The sequence below is a fragment of the Lepus europaeus genome, chromosome 23, assembly GCF_033115175.1.
Source record: "Lepus europaeus isolate LE1 chromosome 23, mLepTim1.pri, whole genome shotgun sequence".
Classification (NCBI taxonomy): domain Eukaryota; kingdom Metazoa; phylum Chordata; class Mammalia; order Lagomorpha; family Leporidae; genus Lepus; species Lepus europaeus.
In genome coordinates, this window is record NC_084849.1 from 16,684,286 (window position 1) to 16,701,683 (window position 17,398).

A 17,398-nucleotide genomic window follows, 5' to 3' on the forward strand; every position below is an offset into this window, starting at 1 on the left:
ACTACTACACCATCGTGTCAGCCCCAACAAACATTATTTTTTAAAGTTTTTTTTTTAGTTTTCAAAGAAGATTTATTTGAAGGGCGGGGGGAGGGAGAGAGAGATAGAGGGATAGAGGATGGAGGGATGGAGGGATAGAGGGATAGAGAGAGAGAGAGGAGAGATCTTCCATTTGCTGATTCACTTCTCAAATGGCTGCAATAGCTAGGGCTGGGCCAGGAGCCGGGCCAGGTCTCCCATGTGGGTGGCAGTGGCCCAAGTACTTGGATCATCTGCTGTTCTCCCAGGTGCATTAGTAGGAAGCTGGATTAGAAGTGGAGCAGCTGGGACTCCAGTGGGTGCTCATATGGGATGCCAGTGTCACAGGTGCTATAATGCTGGCCCTGCAATTATTTACAAGATTAATCACAGGTAATTCACTATGTTGGTAATGGGTTTCTGTTATACTCTGAGACGGATTTTAGCAAGCCTTTTTCTTTTACTTCTGAAACAAGTTCATAAATCAAATCCAAGGGTACTTTTAAAGATTCATGGAAAATGTAATTAAAAGATAACAAGTTTCAGGGCTGGCACTGTGGAGCAGTGGGTTAATGCCCTAGCCTGAAGCACCGGCATCCCATATGGGCACCGGTTCGAGACCCTGCTGCTCTACTTCTGATCCAGCTCTCTGCTTTGGCCTGGGAAAGCAGTAGAAGATGGCCTAAGTCCTTGGGTCCCTACACCCACGTGGGAGACCTGGAATAAGCTCCTTGCTCCTGGCTTCAGATCGGCGCAGCCCCGGCCGTTGCAGCCAACTGGGAAGTGAACCATCGATGGAAGACCTCTCTCTCTCTCTCTCTCTCGTTCTTGCTCGCTCTCTGTGTAACTCTGACTTGCAAATAAATAAATAAATCTTTTAAAAAAAGATAAGAAGTTTGCTTTATTTTGAAAAATTGGAAATCCATGCCTATGAGGGGGCTTCAAAAAAAGTATACATGGATTTCAAATCATTTTTTTTCCCAAAGATTTTATTTATTTAAGAGGTCGAGTTACAGACAGTGAGAGGGAGAAACAGAGAGAAAGGTCTTCCTTCCGTTGGTTCACTTCCCTAGTGGCCGCAATGGTTGGAGCTGCTCCAATCTGAAGCCAGGATCCAGGAGCTTCCTCCGGGTCTCCCACACGGGTGCAGGGCCCCAAGGACTTGGGCCATCTGCTGCTGCTTTCCCAGGCCACAGCAGAGAGCTGGACTGGAAGAGGAGCAGCTGTGACTAGAACCTGTGCCCATATGGGATGCCAGTGCCGCAGGCGGAGGATTAACCTACTGAACCACAGCGCCGGCCCCTCAAATCATTTTGCACCAAAATAAACATCCTTAAGTTTTTTGGGAAAAGGTTTAGAAACTTAAAAACTTACCTCGTCAGGCTTAGGAAAAAGCCACGAAGCTGTAACCTGTATGGGGGTTTTCCTTAGCTTCTCATCTACCAGGGAACTTCCTGTTTTCCAGTTTTCTTATCTGCCAAAGGAAAGCTTTGGGGTTTGCTATCTTTGTTTTTCCCACACTCTGGAGCACTAATTTGCCTGTATCCTTCCCTTTAATTTTCTCTGAAATGCAAAATGACACGGAGCTGACTTAGGAATTCGTTCTTTCTTTGTACCGCTTTCCCTGATGCGCTTTGCAGGGTTCTCTGGGTATGTGCTGCCGATTTGGCTGCATTTTGGGGGAGCGGACAGAAGGCCAGGCCATTTGGTTTTCCCTCCTTGGAGCTTTCCATTTGTAAAGGTGAGTCTTTGAGCTTGGAGCATAATTCTAACGTATTTCCTGCCCTCCTGCAGACACGGTGAGGCGAGTGGTACGACAAAGCCAGTGTGGGCCCATGTTTGGACAAGCGGTGAAAAATGAGCAGAGTTGTGATGACCTGTGTGCTTCTTGCATGACCTGGGACGGTGGCTTTTGTGTTGCCACAATCAGAGAGGCGAGTGGAGGAGGTGCATTCCTTGTGCTCTTTGCAAAGGTGAGTGATTGTCCTGCCAGACACCCCCTGAGAACCCGGTCTGTTCTCAGCAATCAGTTATCATTAGAGATGGATCATGCACCAGAACTTTCTAGACTTTGACGTGGCTAAAGCTCAGTCCCACACTCCTAGGTGCCCCCAGGGGTTTCCACGAGTGGCGACTCTGGGTAGGCCTGCCTGCCAAAGATTCCTGCGATTGTCTGAGTCCAAGTAGACCCAGGACTTCCATGATTTGGTTCACAGTCATCTACTTTTCACACAACTTTTAGAGGGTAGTTTTTTAGAACAATCCTGTTTTAAAATGGGTAGAAATTTGTAAGATATAGTTTTTGGAGAAGTCATGAGGGCTGTGGTTTAGTTAATGTTTTTTTTTGAAACACAAATGGCATAAGAGCTCAAGAAAGTGTCCCCAAACAGTACAAATAGTCAAGGCTGGACATCAGTAAACTTTGGCATAGGCTGTAAATGGTGTTAATAAGTGGGAGACAGAGGGTCTTTACAGAGAGTGAGTCTCTGCAAACCCCAACTTGTGTGGCCTTTTCTTCTCCCAACTCGGTGGAGAAGGTAGGAGATTTGTTCTTTGCTGGCTGCAGTTGAATCCTGTAGATGAAAATTCTTACTTGCTTTAGCGGGAAGCCCACCCCTTCCTTCCCCGAGGGCTTGCGAAACATTGTGACTAGGAACAGTTGTGTGCTGGTTGGCTTTTAGGAGGAGCCTGAGGTTGTGCGTCCTGACCGCCAAGGCCAGGGCTCAGTGGTGATGAGAATGCAGGTGTTGAACTTCCATTCAGTGGAGGAGTGGATGCTCCTGTGTCGGATCCATGCATATTAGGGGTACATCTTGCCATTGTGGCCCATGGGATTCTGAAAGTAGACACAGGAAAGTGATTTTTTTTTGGGGGGGGGGTCCAATTATGGGTTCCCACTTTACTTTGATGTGTTTTCCTTGGGAAAATTTCTTTTTAAAAATTTAATTGGAGAGTCAGGGAGAGAGAGAGAGAGAGAGAGAGAGAGAGAGAGAGAGAGAGGCAGGTAGGCAGGCAGGCAGGCAGAGAGCTTGTTCCCATCCACTGATTCGCTCCTCAAATGCCTACAACAGCCAGAGTCGAGCTGGGTACGGAGCCAGGAACTGAATCCAGGTCTCCCATGTGGGTGGAAGTGACTCAACTACCCAAGCCTCCTCTATGTCTCCTAGGGTCTCCATGAACTTCTAATTCTCCAATATTTTTCTGTCAAAGGCACTCATGACTGATTTTTAATAACACGAAAACCTCTTATTTTTAGTTCAGGGACTGCATTGATATATTACAAAGTAAGACCATTTTGTTATGTAAGTTGGGAGAGGAACTTATTTGGGGAAGAGATTTGCTGTGTGTTTCCAATGTACTTTAGTAGTGGCAATGTTGATCAAACTATAATCACAGGGAGGACACTTAGCCTCGTGTTTAAGGTGCCCATTGAGATGCATCCCATCAGAATACCTAGGTTCAATCCTGGCTCCAGCTCCTGATTCCAGCTTCCTGCTAACGCAGACCCTGGGAGACACTGGTGGTGGCGCAAATAATTCAGTTCCTTCCACCCACATAGAAGACCTCAGTTATGTTCCCAGCTCCTGGTTTCAGCCCTGGCCCAGCCCCAGTTGACTGTGGGTGTTTGAAGAGTGAGTCAAATAAATAAAAAATAAAAATTGCATAAATAAAAATTTATGCCTGCCTGCCAGACGCAAAGCAGGCTGCCCCCTGCCAAGTTCCCACTCCCCAGCTGGGGGCACTATGGAGCAAAGCGATATCAGGTGATTGCCAAGTTGGGCGAGGTCAGGTCTTTGCAGAATGAAGCAAGGCTGGAGTTCTTGTCTGCTGACTCAGCCAAAGGCAGATCCCACAGATCGGCTTGTTCTTGGGAGATATTTGTGGAACATGTGATTCTGTGTGCTCAAAGATGGAGCAAGGGAAGTAGCCTGGGGAGGAAGGGGTGGGTGGGTGTGGTGGTCACTCAGGGATGTATACATAAGCCTGCGGCTTGGTTCTGGAACTCACTGCTGCTGGTGGTGGTTGAAAGTGTTTGGCATGAGGGAGACAGGCTCATTGGGAGATGAAGCTGGCCTTCCCCCACGGGGGCCACTGCAGGATGGGGTCCCTTGAGGCAGGAGGGCAGGAAGTGCTGAGATGTCAGGCTAAGTTCCACAGGGCCCACCAGAGGAGGCAGCTTTGGGGTCAGTGCCTGTCAGTCGGCTGCCCTTTGCCCAGGGTGCTGGGGAGGCCTCTCAGAAATAAAGCCCAGGATGTTAAGGACCTGACAGGGTGGGGTCTCCAGTGAGGGGAGAGCAGCCTGGGACAAACCAACCACGGGACCCGGCAATCCTCTCACTAGGTCTTTACCCAAGAGAAATGAAACCTTGTGCATCAGTCGTCATTCACCCCAAACCTGTGAGTGTTCTTGGCTGCTCTGTCCCTACCACCTGGACTTAAGGTTTCCCAGTTGATCCATCTTGTCCTGTTTAGAATTGTTTTCAGGTAGTAGCTCTGAGAATAACAGTCTGTAAACCACACTTTACAGTATAATTAGAGTTGAGCCTTACCAACCATGTAACGTGTGGAAGCCTTGCACCTACATAAATCCACTTGCCTGGTGCTCTTAGGCTTGTCCAGTGTAGTGTGCTCTCTACATGCTCTGATTCCCTCTCCCCAACAATGGTATACTTTCTGTTTTCTAAAGTCATGGTCCAGAACCAGCTCACCATGGAAACAGAACCCGCAGCGCTGCTGGGTTCTCTGCCAGGTGACACACACCTCGTCCTCTTGGAGCCGAGAGCTGTGCCTCACAAAGGCATCCAGCCTTCCCCAGGGATCTCACCAGGTCCTGGTGGGCTCCATCTCTGCAGGGCCAGCTTGCACCTTGGGATAAATCCTTTCTGCTCTGCCCTACCCTGTAGGGGTCACCTTCTCTTTCTCTAAGGGGCTTAAGTCCTGGAGAGAGGGACAGGGACAGAGAGGGACTCCTCCTCCTCTGCTTGGGGTGAGGAGGGCTGGAGCCCTTGTAACAGCTTCTCACGTTGCTTCTCACTCCTGGGCTTCCTTATGTGGTCTGCAATCTGTGTTCATGGTAGATCATGTAGAAAATGCAGATAAATGAGAAGGACTCCATAAGTAGCATCCCGTAAAGTACAGTTCCAGACACAAGGAGCTCTTGTTTATGTGTGGGTGCATGCCCCTCCAAGTGTTATTTCTGGGTGGGCCCTGCTCCCCATAATCTCATAGGAAAGAGGGAATGAATTCATCAAGGGCTGGGGGTTTCTTGCAACAACTTCATGGTGAAGTACAGTTTAGAGAAGATGCATGGGATTTAAAATATCTCCCTGAGTGTGAGGACTGGGGCCCAAAGAGGCAACTCTGTGAAATCAAGAAAAGAAGTGTCAAACTGAACTCTGACTTTCTGGCTATGCCTTAGAAGATGGCCTTAACCTTGCGTGCACAGATGGTGTTAGGCTCGAGTGTTTCCGCCGCTGGAAAGAGTCGCACGTGGCTATTTGGGAGGTCACAGATACACACCATTGAGATTAATTGAAAAAAAAAAAAAATCCCAATGCCGATGAATTCCTCACCGCAGTTTGTCAGGAACTTCATGGTTCAAAAAGTCCCGTCTCTCCATCTACTGAGATGGAGAAGATGCCAAACCCCGGACACATGGCTTTGAAGATTCCAAACCCGCTTTGGAGATGAGAGAAACACTGGTGGAGGGGAAGCCTGGGAAGGTTGGAGGAGAACAAAAAGGTTTTCTATGCGTGAACTGGAAGGCTTCAGTGCTTGTACATCACTCGAACAAGTGAATAGATGCTCCTGTCTCAACCTGGAAGTTGACTATTGCAAGGTCACGCTTTCTCTGACTGTCTATACCGGCAGGATCACTCCAGCGTTCTGGGAGATAGTTTTTATCATGACGTTGGGGAAAGTGACTTTGATTTAGGCCCAGCTTGTATTTCACTGTTGTACATGTATTCATATTTTTCAAAATCTGGAGTGCTTTATACATATCCTGTAATCAACCTTTAAAATCTGATGTTCTATATATGTGTATATCAAACATCATAATTTGGGGATCCACATGATATACTACAGTATTGTTTTGCTGTGTTTTTATCCTTGTGAGTGTGTGTGTGTGTCTCTGTTCATGCTTGCTTTGCTCCCTCTTCTCCATCCTCTCTGTCTCTTTCCACAACCTCCATGTCACAGATATGGCTGCCTGGGCTTGGGGACCCTTTTCAGAGCAGAGATCCAGAGAGGAGCTGCCTTAGGTCCTGGCTTGTTTGGTCCTAATGGTGCCTGCTGGGCCAGTCGCTCCTCCTGTTGTGTTTTCTGTCATACCTGGAACATCACAGTTGCTGCCTCCTGTGTCTACACTTTGGCCCAGGTACATCTCTGCTCCAGCCTGGGAGAATCTTCCATCCACACACCAGGAATGGCATGGCCAGGGGAGGGTTGGGGCCTGTGGCCAGGTCCTTCGTCCAGCCTGGGCCCAGCCCATGCTTGGTGCTGTAGCGAATGCAAGGGAACCCACACGACTGTGACTCCGGGGCCCAGTAGATACTGTCCAAGGGGATCAGGACATTTAGAAGTTGTCTTAGAGAAAGGATTTTCTTCAGCCCTGATTTATTCCCACAAGTAAGTCCTCTGACCAGTAGTGGGTTGTTTATTTGCTTTGTGTTCTCGAGAGGCAGCATTGTGATTTGGGAAGAGCTGATTTCTGAGATACCTGAGTCTGAATTTTAGCTGCGTGACTCTGGGCAAGTCACTTCGATTCTCTGAGCCTTTGTCCAACAATCGGACTAGCAGTCCTTGCCTTAGAAGGCTGTGGCGATGAAGACTGTGGATGGCGAGCTCTGGGAGACAGTAGGTATTCAATAAATGATGATGCTGTCAGAAAAGTGTGAGGTCCGGCTGCTGATGTGTGGTCCACAGCTGGGGAGGATGCCTTGGCTGTGCCCTGGGACAGAGCCCCTGACTGCCCTGGGATCTGGAGGCAGCAGAGGCAGTATCTTGGCTGAACCCAGGCAAATGAAGTACATGAGTGATGTACCTCTGCACCCACAGGATCTAGAGACCCAGCACCCAGGGAGGCAGCAAGACCCCCGTAACCCCCATTAGCACATGGGGGTCCTTGTTGCCCATGGACCTCTTCTACCCCTTTGTGGAAACGCCCAGCACCTGCAGCTCACCTTCCTGGCTTCTGTGCTAACTTGTGTCCCAGGCCTAACACTTTCTGCTACCAATGCCATTGTGTCACTTTGTCAATTTCTCTTCTCCTCCACTAGATGCTGCTGTGCACCCACCCATGTCACCGCCATTTCTCATTGCTGGGAGCCTAGTGTGGTAGAGACAGACATGGGAGCAAGAAGTCCTGGGAACTAGGGCCAGCCAGTTCTGGAGAGTTCCCAGAAGGTGGAGTGCAGGCCACAGTGTCCTGTCCACCAGGGCTCTCTGACACTGATGCCAATGCCATCCCCTGTTGAACACCTACCATGCACCAGGCTCTTTTCACAAATTAACTGCTGTGACCCCCACAGGCCCCGATGATGTAGGTTCCTTTCCCACATACAAGGAAACCAAGTTTGGAAGAGGTGATATGACCTGCTATGTGTCACACAGCACATACCTGGACAGGATGTGAATTTTGTCTAATTCTAGATGCCAGAGATAGCTCCTGTGAGTGTTGTCACGTTACCCATAGAAGTTGCTGTTCGTTGAGCTCCTCCTGTGTGCTGGGCGCTGGACACAACTTGGAGAAGACAGATGGGGCAACTCCATAGGCGGCTTGACCTGGACCCACTGTCTGGGAACTCTGGGACAGCTCTGGTCCCCAGCCCCCAGACAGAGAGGGCCTCAGTTAATGTTGGCTGGATGAGTGAGTGATTGGCAACAGGTAATACAAGGAGTCCTTTGTCCTGTGTCTCTTGTGTTCCACAAAAGGAGAGCTGGAGGACAAATACTCCTCCTTGTCCCATCATAGGCCCCACCTCTGTGTGTGTTGGTTCAGCCACACGGAGCTGTCCCACAGGTCCCTTCTGCTGCTGCCTTGCTGTCATCTGTAGGTGGTGGTATAGGGTTATTGTTCCCAGGACTACTGCCTCTTCATTGACCTCGGTGTTTCCTGGAGCCTTAAGCACTGTAGAGAATGTGACGAATTCTACAGCAGTCTGCTCCAGAAAAACACGTCCATGCCCGTGTTTCAGGGGCTTCCTTGCCCTTAAGTTAAGAATCTCTGCTGTAGAGGAGTCTGTAAGACCCAAGAATTCAGTCTCACCTGTGGAATCAGCTGTTCAAGGAAACAGTTCTTTTTTCTTTTTTTTTTAAGATTTATTTATTCATTTGAGAGGCAGAAAGAGCGGTCTTCCATCTGCTGGTTCAATGACCGGAGCTGGGTTGATCTGAAGCCAGGAGCTTCTTCCAGGTCTCCCACGTGGGTGCAGGGATGCAAGCACCATCTTCCACTGCCTTCCCAGGCCATCAGCAGGAAATTATATCAGAAGTGGAGCAGCCAAGACTCAACCCGGTGCCCATATGGGATGCTGGTGCCACAGACAGAGGCTTAACTTACTATGCCACAGTTCTGGCCCCTCAAAGAAACAATTCTTACTGAAATGCTACCAAGTGCCACATACAACCATAGCATCCAGATGACTCAGGAGGGAGCCTGGGGCAGCAGCAGGTCCAGTCAATGGCCTGGAAGCTCTCTGGCCACACCTGCTGATGGGGTGCTGGGTAGTTTGTGAAGCTCCTCACTTCCTCGGTACACCTGCAACATTTTCTCCCTTCTGGTCGCCCTCTTGAGCACTCTTTTCAAGTTTATTTAAGAAGGTTATGGGTAATCCCTGTCTCTGACTAGCAACCACATTTTTTTTTTTTAATAATTAATTTGAAAGGCAAGTTAGAACAAGAGGGAGAGAGAAAGATTTTTCATCTATTGGTTCACTCTCCAAATGGCCACAACAGCCAGGACTAGGCCAGGCCAAAGTCAGGAGCCCAGAACTCCATCCTTGTATCACACATGGGTGGCAGATACTCAACACTTGAGCCATCTGCTGCTGCTTTCCCAGGTGTGTTAGCAGGGAGCTGGATTGGAAGTGGAGCAACCGGAGCTCAAACCCTAGTGCCCATGTGGGATGCTTAATGGTTTAACCTGCTGTGCCACAATGCTAGCCCCTGTGGCCACATGCCTTAGTGCTCGTGGTGTCCAGAATATAGCCTAGGGATGTACAAAACTGTGTGCTTTCATGGTTATACCCTTGGAACAAATTCATCAACAAACTGCCAGAAACATTATCTTCTCCCTTCCGGTAATAATTTTAAAAGATTTACCCATTCATTGGGAGCATGAGTGTTGAGTGTTTGAGGGCTCCTGGGACAATGGGATGGAGAGAGAATTTCTTTGCAAGGAGTGTGGTGAGGGGGCAGGAGGAGCTGAGAGCATGGCTCTAAGTATCAATCCCTGTTTTACGGGGTCTGCAACGTCTGCAGGTTTATGACCTGCTTTAAGGGGAAAAATACAAATTATAAGAAAAGTTTCAGTTCAAAAGTAAATGTTTATATAGAATTAGAGAAGAAACTTCCCCAAACCAATTTAAGAAATCCAAGAAATATCACACTCACTGGCATCACAGGGCCATATAATGAAACTCATATTAAATGACCGCCTGCAGTTGGCCCTTCGTATCCCCATGACCTGCATCTGCTCAGAGCCAACCTCAGATTAAAAATACTTGAAAAATAATTGCAGCTGCATCAACATGTACAGACTGCTTTCTTGCTGTTATTCCCTAAACCAGGGGTGGGGAAGGTCCGGCCCAGGAGCCATGTAAGGGCCACAGAATCACTGAGTTTGGTCCTGCCTAGGCAACTGCAGGCAGGGACTCAAAATTTGGTACATCTGTAGCAGGCTGATTTTTAAGCTGGCAATTTTGTATGGCCCGCGCAGGATGTCATAACTGTCCAGATGGCCCTGGGCAGAAACAAAGTTCCCCACTTCGACATAGCATTCGCCTTGCACTGGGTGCAGTGGGGAATCCAGAGGTGATGTGTGCAGGGCGTCTGCCGATGTGCCCTGGTGTGGGAGTGGCTTGTTCAGATTTTGGTCTCCCTGGGGAATGCTGGAACTCTTCCTTCAGGCACTAAGAGACGATACTGTATTTTCTTTCCAAGTTCATTATTTTTGTCTGTATAGTCTTTGATCATTTAGCTACGACAATAGTTGTATAATTAGTATAGAAAGAGAAAAAAGTATATTGCAGTCTTCCCTCTATCCTAGTAGATGGAAATCTGTCACTCTTGATCACAGTTTAGGAAAAAGCACCACAGTATTACCTGTTATTATTTGTAGTATGATGTCAGTTTTTGGGATTGCTTCAAATTTGACCAAGTCTTTATCAAGATTCCGATATATGTGAGCTGTGAGGTTTCTGGGGATTTTGTTTTGTGTGTTTACTGATTAAATACTTTTGGAAATGACACTCATTAACCAATTTGTTACTAATATGATTTTGAGGAGTTTTATGTTAAATTTTCAATTGATGTTAGTCAGAACTTTTTATAATCCTGCAATATGTCGGTAAGATTTGTTTCCCTTCGTTAATTTAATTATCAACCAATTCAAGAGCCTAATTTTTCTCTATTTGAAATGAATCTCTTCGTCTTTATGAATTTCTGCTTCGGATAGGAGACTTTTTGTTATAGTTCTCATGGTTTGGTGCATTGATCATTACATCCACTGTGTTATCAAATATATGGCAACAGGGAGAACTTCCATTTGGACTGGGCACTGATGAGATTAAAATCTGCCTTTTAGGATGTTTTTATACAAATTATGGGGGAAGCAAAAATGGAGCTGCTGGTGCTATTTGTTTCCAAATAGCTTTTCTCCTCCACTGCACACACCTCTGGTGCCAGCGACACAGGCTGTGCTCATGTCAGGGGACAAAGCCCAGCCGTGCACTTTTGTGTCATGGTGTGGAAAGGCAGCATAGTGAATCGGGGTCCTGGTCTTGGAAGTTGTGACTGCTCTGGGAGAAGGAATAAGGACTGTTACAGAAGTGACTGATAATGACGTCATCACAACACACACAACAGTGACTGATAACCACGTCATCACAACGCACACAACACAATCCATGCCTAACTCGGCTTCCTCTTACTACATAACACATAGAGAATTAATCCACGGGAAATGTCAGAGTGCCAAGAAATAGATGATTGTAGGTGTTTGGGGGCACCTTCCAGCCTTGGGATGAGGACTTCAGTGGGAAGGGGCGGGGCATGCTTTCCATCTCTGTCTCTTGGTCCATGCACATAGCACTGCTGTGAATACACAAGGACCTAATCTCTCTGGGGCTCAGTCTTCTCATCCATGAAACGGGGACAATTCCAGTATTCATGACTTGTTTATCCCATCATCTGGCAAACAGTAGGTACTCGTTCATGCCTAGGTCCCTTCATGCTGTGAAGTTAGCCCGCATTTTGCATGCAGCTGTTATTGGTTCATTCCCAGTGCTGGGACCTTTTCTTACTTTTGAAAATTAAAACCAAGACCGTTTCTGGCCATGCTTTTCAGGGAATGATGCTCAGCCTGTTTCCCATATGGAAATCTCCAACCCAGCCTCATAATTCTATCCACGTATCAGTTCTTGATTTATTGTGGATCTCATTCTGCGAGGCAGAACAATAAGCCTCATTTTAGGACAAAATAAAGGAGAATATTTCATGACTGTATGGATGGGCAAACATTATGTAGCTGAGATAAAAGATGCTAACCACGCAGGAAAAACGTCTGGTTAAAACAAAGAACTTGTGTCCATTGGAAAACACCATAACGAGTTCCATGGTAAGCCACAGAATGGAAAAGGCTTTAAAAATGCTCATATCCAACAGATATATCGTATCTAGGAAAAATCAGGAGAAAGTGGGCAAAAATGTGAATAGGCGCTTCGCAAGGGCATGCTGCTCAGAAGCAAATGAAAGTGTGCCCAGCCTCAGTAGTCTTCCATGAAATGTAACTCCAAAGCCCAACATCATGCCGCTGCACTTTCACCAGGACTGCTGAAAATGCAAATTACCAGAATCTAGTGTGGTGGATGTGGAGGCAGTGGTCGCATAAGTTGATCCCAGACTCTGACAGCCCATGGACTGGTATCTCCTAAATACTGATTACACCCACCCTTTGGATTTCACAGTTTATCTCTTCTGTGTAGTCCTGACATTGATGTGTACTGATGTCCATAACTGCACAGGGACTGGAACGTTCAGAGCACTGTGTCTACAATAGTGGCCGATGTGAAACTGCTCAGTCATAGAACACTGTGTCATATGTTCCCAGTGTGGAACAGATTCCCAGCACCGGGAATGAACCAATAACAGCTGCATGCAAAATGCGGGCTAACTTCACAGCACGAAGGGACGTAGGCATGAACGAGTGCCCACTGTTTGCCAGATGATGGGATAAACAAGTCAGATGCATTTTCTCACTCAGTCCTGCCCATGAATACTGGAATTGTCCCCGTTTCATGGATGAGAAGACTGAGCCCCAGAGAGATTAGGATCTTTGTGTATTCACAGCAGTGCTATGTGCTTGGACCAAGAGACAGAGATGGAAAGCATGCCCCGCCCCTTCCCACTGAAGCCCTCATCCCAAGGCTGGAAGGTGCCCCCAAACTCTAGGGGGAGGGGTCCCATTTCCTTCTCTTTAAATTTAGAAAAGGAATCCCCTACCTCCTTGGGTTCAGAGCAAAAATTGGATTATGTCTGTGAAAGGTTTTTTTTTTAGCAAAAAATCTGTAGTTACCACCAAGCAGGAGAGAAAATTCTGTTCTCCATGGTGTTGTTCACTCTGATTTCCCTTTCCTGACTAGCATTCTAGAAAGAAATTGAAACGTGAACATGGGATAATTTGATATCTTCTTGTTCTGAATGGGCAGGTGCAATCGCAACGCACAGGTTTACATCAGCAGACTGTGAGCAGTGACGGCTTGGGGCTTCCCGAGCGGGCATTTCAAGAGTGCTGTCACATCTCCCCTCTCCTTCTCTCCCCTCCCCTCCCCTCCCCTCCCTTCCTCTCCCCCTACCTCCCTTCCCCTCCCTTCCTCTCCCTTCCCTTCCCTCCCCTCCCTTCCTCTCCCTTCCCCTCCTTCCCCTTCCCTTCCCTTCCCTTTTCCCTTCCCCTCCCCTCCCCTCCCCTCCCTTCCTCTCCTTTCCCCTCCCTCCCCTTCCCTCCCCTCCCCTCCCTTCCCTTCCCTTCCCTTCCCTTCCCTTCCCTTAGCAGTCTAGGCAATTTTAAAGATTTATTTATTTATTTGAGAGTCAGAGTCACACAGGAGAGGCAGAGAAAGAGAGAGAGGTCTTCCATCCGCTGGTTCACTCCCAGTTGGCTGCAATGGCTGGAGTTGTGCCGATTCGAAGCCAGGAGCTTCATCTGGGTCTCCCACACAGGTGCAGGGGCCCAAGGACTTGGGCCATCTTCTACTGCTTTCCCAGGCCATAACAGAGAGCTGGATCAGAAGTGGAGCAGCTGGGACTAGAACTAGTGCCCATACGGGATGCCAGCACTGCAGGCCGTGGCTTTACCTACTACACCACAGTGCTGGCCCCCACATCTCCCTTTCTTAATTATCCTTGGCTTTTGGCCCCCAAATCTCAGATCTAGAACTGTTCACCAGCAAGTAATGTGAGCCTCAAATGAAAAGCACATAGATAATCCTGAAAGCTTTAGTAGCTGTGTTTAAAAAACAGGCACAATTAATTTTAATAATATATTCATTTTTGCTATATATATTATTTTACTGAATACATTGAAATATTATTTCAATCATCAGTATACAAAGCTGCAGGGAGATATTTGACACTGTTTATTCTCAACCTTCAAGGAGGATTTTACAACAGAGCACATGTCAGTGTGGACTCTCACATGCTTACTAAGCCCAGGTGGGAGGTGGCTACTGGACAGTGCAGCTCTAGTACAGGGGACTCCCATACAGTCTCTAAGGCTCCTTGACCCATACTCAGGGGTGAATTGATGGAGAGCTTAGCATGTGTCACACTTGATTCTAGCACTTTCCCTGCCTTCACTATAATCTTGATACATAAAGATCGTTAAGGTCTCTATTTTACATATTTGGAAACTGAGACATAAATGGACTAAGAGAAGTCCAAGGTCACAGAGCTTGAAATTGACAGAGCTAGAATTTAAACCCAGGCAGTCTGGAATTCCAGCTTAAGAACGCGACCATAGGGCTTGCCCAGGAGATGTATATTAAAGTAGATTTTTATTATAATACTTTAATGTGAAGTATTCCTTTATAATCATGCTATATTCTTTGTAATCAGAATGTTTGATTCATCTAAACATCCTATCTCCAGTTTATAGAAAAGCCTATTGACTACAAAGCACCTTGCTGTAAAGACTACTTACCCCAGTCACTGCAATGAGAACAGAGCTTACCAGATGCCACGGGCCACAATGAAGGCAAAAATCTCAAGTTCAGCTCCTAAGGGTCACTTGGCACATGGTCTAATGGAATGCTAAACAGGGCAAGGTGCAGTATATCATGGTTGACACAAAGCACCTTGTCCCAAGATTAGGGTGACCAAGTGTCCCTGTTTGCCTGAGATGGAGGGGTTTCCCCTGACTTCAGACTTTCCACCCAGTCCATGTATCAGCCACCTCACAGCATATCCTCGGCCTCTCTGTCAGAGATCACAAGTTCAATGATGTGTGTGTATTTGACTCATTCTTCCCCCCGGCCCTGTTATACTGTAGGCCCCTTGAGGGAGTGACTGTATCTAAGCTGCTTGCCTAGTATATCCAGCAGTTAATGCTAGGCTCAGCATAAAGTAGTGTTTGTTATTGGAATAAATGATGATAAGGACCACGTGTTCATTTACATTTGGACTTTTGTTTTAGAAAAGGGCAAAGGTTTCTGAGGTTTGAAAATTGTTGGATCTGTGGGAACTTGAAGTTCCGCTTATTTCAGGATAGCTTGGTCATCAGGAGAAATGTCCTGTCTCTTAGATTTTAGAGGTGGAGTTTGGAGAGAAAAGACATAGGAAAGCAATTTTTGAAAAATGGTGTTGGTAAGGCAAAAAAATAAAAATAAAAAAATCATCAAAAACCAACCAAATCAACAGCATACACATGTCTACTGTATCCATTTTATAAAATAAATATGATTTTTAAAATTTATTTATTTGACATATAGAATTACAAGAAGTGAGAGAGAGAGAGAGAGGGAGAGAGAGAGAGAGATCTTCCTTCCGCTGGTTCACCCCCTAAATGGCCGCGATGGACGGAGCTGCGCTGATCCGAAGCCAGGAGCCAGGTGCTTCCTCCTGGTCTCCCATGCGGGTGCAGGGCCCAAGCACTTGGGTCATTCTCCACTGCCTTCCCGGGCCACAGCAGAGAGCTGGACTGGAAGAGGAGCAACCGGGACTAGAACCGGCGCCCATATGGGATGCTGGCTCCACAGGCAGAGGATTAAACTAGTGAGCCACGGTGCTGGCCCCTAAAATAAGTATGATTTAACACCTAAACAATAAGAAGGAAGTAACTTCGGGAAGAAAAAAAAAGCAGTGACCTGGCTGTCTCCAGGTGGGTGGGTGATTGACTTACAGAGACACTTTTGGCCCAGAAATCTTCTGACGCCGGTGTATAGATTTGGATCTCATCTCCAGTACTCATCTCCAGTACTCCTGGCTGTACGATCTTGGATGAACAACTTCACTTCCTTGCTGTCCCCTCGATGAGGTGGTTTTCGGGTGAAACGAAGCACTGACAGCATCTGACCCTTAGCCACGTAACAAGAGTTTTCCATCATGGTTGTCACTAGTGAGACAACAGTGCTGCTGCCCCGTGGCGACAGTGGAGCTGAGCCCTGCAGCGTCAGAGGCACAGCAGGTGGTGAGGGGGAACCGCAGGCTGCAGTCCTGGCTGAGGCAGGCACGGGGAGCACAGCCGGATGGACTCCTGGGGGCTGTACCTGAGAGCAAAGCTTGCTTTCGGGGGAGATTCTGTGAACTCTGGCCCTGGGCCTCGCTGGCTGCAGAGCTGCTTCCTGGGGCAGGGTAGGGAGTGGGATCCGGGCACAGACATCCGACGAGCTGGGGCTGAGGGCGCGGTCACCGCTGATCTTGGCACTCCCTGAAAGAATATCGGACTTGGGGGACTGTGGGTAATGGCAAAGCGGGGACAAAGCCAGCTCCGGGCCATCCCCAGCTCCGGCGGTGCCCTGGAGGAGCCAGGCCTCTGCTGAGGCGTGGTGGCGCTGAGGATGGAAGGTCCCTCACCTGAGAGATGCATTGGGAGCCCGTGAGGGACTCCAGGCTCTGGGGCTTTATCATTTGCTGAGAGTGACCTAGAGCAAATCGTTACCTCCTTGACCTTGTTTCTGTGTCTAAACTGGGGGAGAAAATTGTACCTGCCCACAGATCGGCTGTGACTGTTCTGCACCCTGAGATGCCCGCAGGGTCAGGCTGGCATCAGGAATGAGAGGAGTGGGCAGAGCAGGAGCCGGTGGTGATGGGGACTGCAGTGCCACTGGAGAGAAGCAGGGGTAGCTGCTGTCGGCCTGCTGGGACCCAGGGCACCCAGACTTCCAGTCCATGCTCGGACAGCCTCACAGTCTTAGAACCCGCTTCTTTGCACAAGAGCCTGTGACTGGGGGGCTGTGGCACTGTTGGGCTCAGCTCTGCCGGGAGACTAGAAACAGTTTGCAGTGAGGACAGCAGAAAGAAATGGCAAGCCCAGAGCTTGCTGCTTGCCGTGTTTTCAGATATGCGAGAGAAGCAGGAACTTAGCTCTATCCCCAAATACTGGCAATTAGGCAACATCTTAAAATCAGCATGTTGAAATCCAAATACGACTCCATGTTAGCTGTGTGACTTTATTTATTTATTTTTATTGTTTAATTTTTTTTGACAGGCAGAGTGGATAGTGAGAGAGAGAGAGAGACAGAGAGAAAGGTCTTCCTTTTCCATTGGTTCACCCTCTTCAATGGCCGCTGCAGCCGGCGCACCGCGCTGATCCGAAGCCAGGAGCCAGGTGCTTCTCCTGGTCTCCCATGGGGTGCAGGGCCCAAGCACTTGGGCCATCCTCCACTGCCTTCCCGGGCCATAGCAGAGAGCTGGCCTGGAAGAGGGGCAACCGGGACAGAATCCGGTGCTCTGACCGGGACTAGAACCCGGGGTGCCGGCGCCACAGGCAGAGGATTAGCCTGTTGAGCCACGGCGCCGGCCAGCTGTGTGCCTTTTAATCTCCTTGAGTTTGTTTCTTCCTGAGTAAAGTGGGTAGGAATACAACTACGTTTGATCTCTGTGATTTCGATAAAGTGCTTCGTGTAATGTGTATCTTTTTGTGATGATACCTATTATTCCCCAC

The 17,398-nt window shown here is 48.0% G+C and overlaps 1 long non-coding RNA gene across 1 annotated transcript in view; it reads left to right on the forward strand.

The window, feature by feature from the left end:
• The first annotated feature begins 1,581 nt into the window (after positions 1–1,581).
• The window catches only part of LOC133751800 (uncharacterized), a 56,493-nt gene continuing 40,676 nt past the window's right edge, over positions 1,582–17,398 (forward strand). The window contains exons 1-2 of the long non-coding RNA XR_009864871.1: positions 1,582–1,668; positions 1,813–1,991. This is a non-coding gene — a long non-coding RNA (uncharacterized LOC133751800). The remainder of the gene's footprint in view (positions 1,669–1,812; positions 1,992–17,398) is intronic.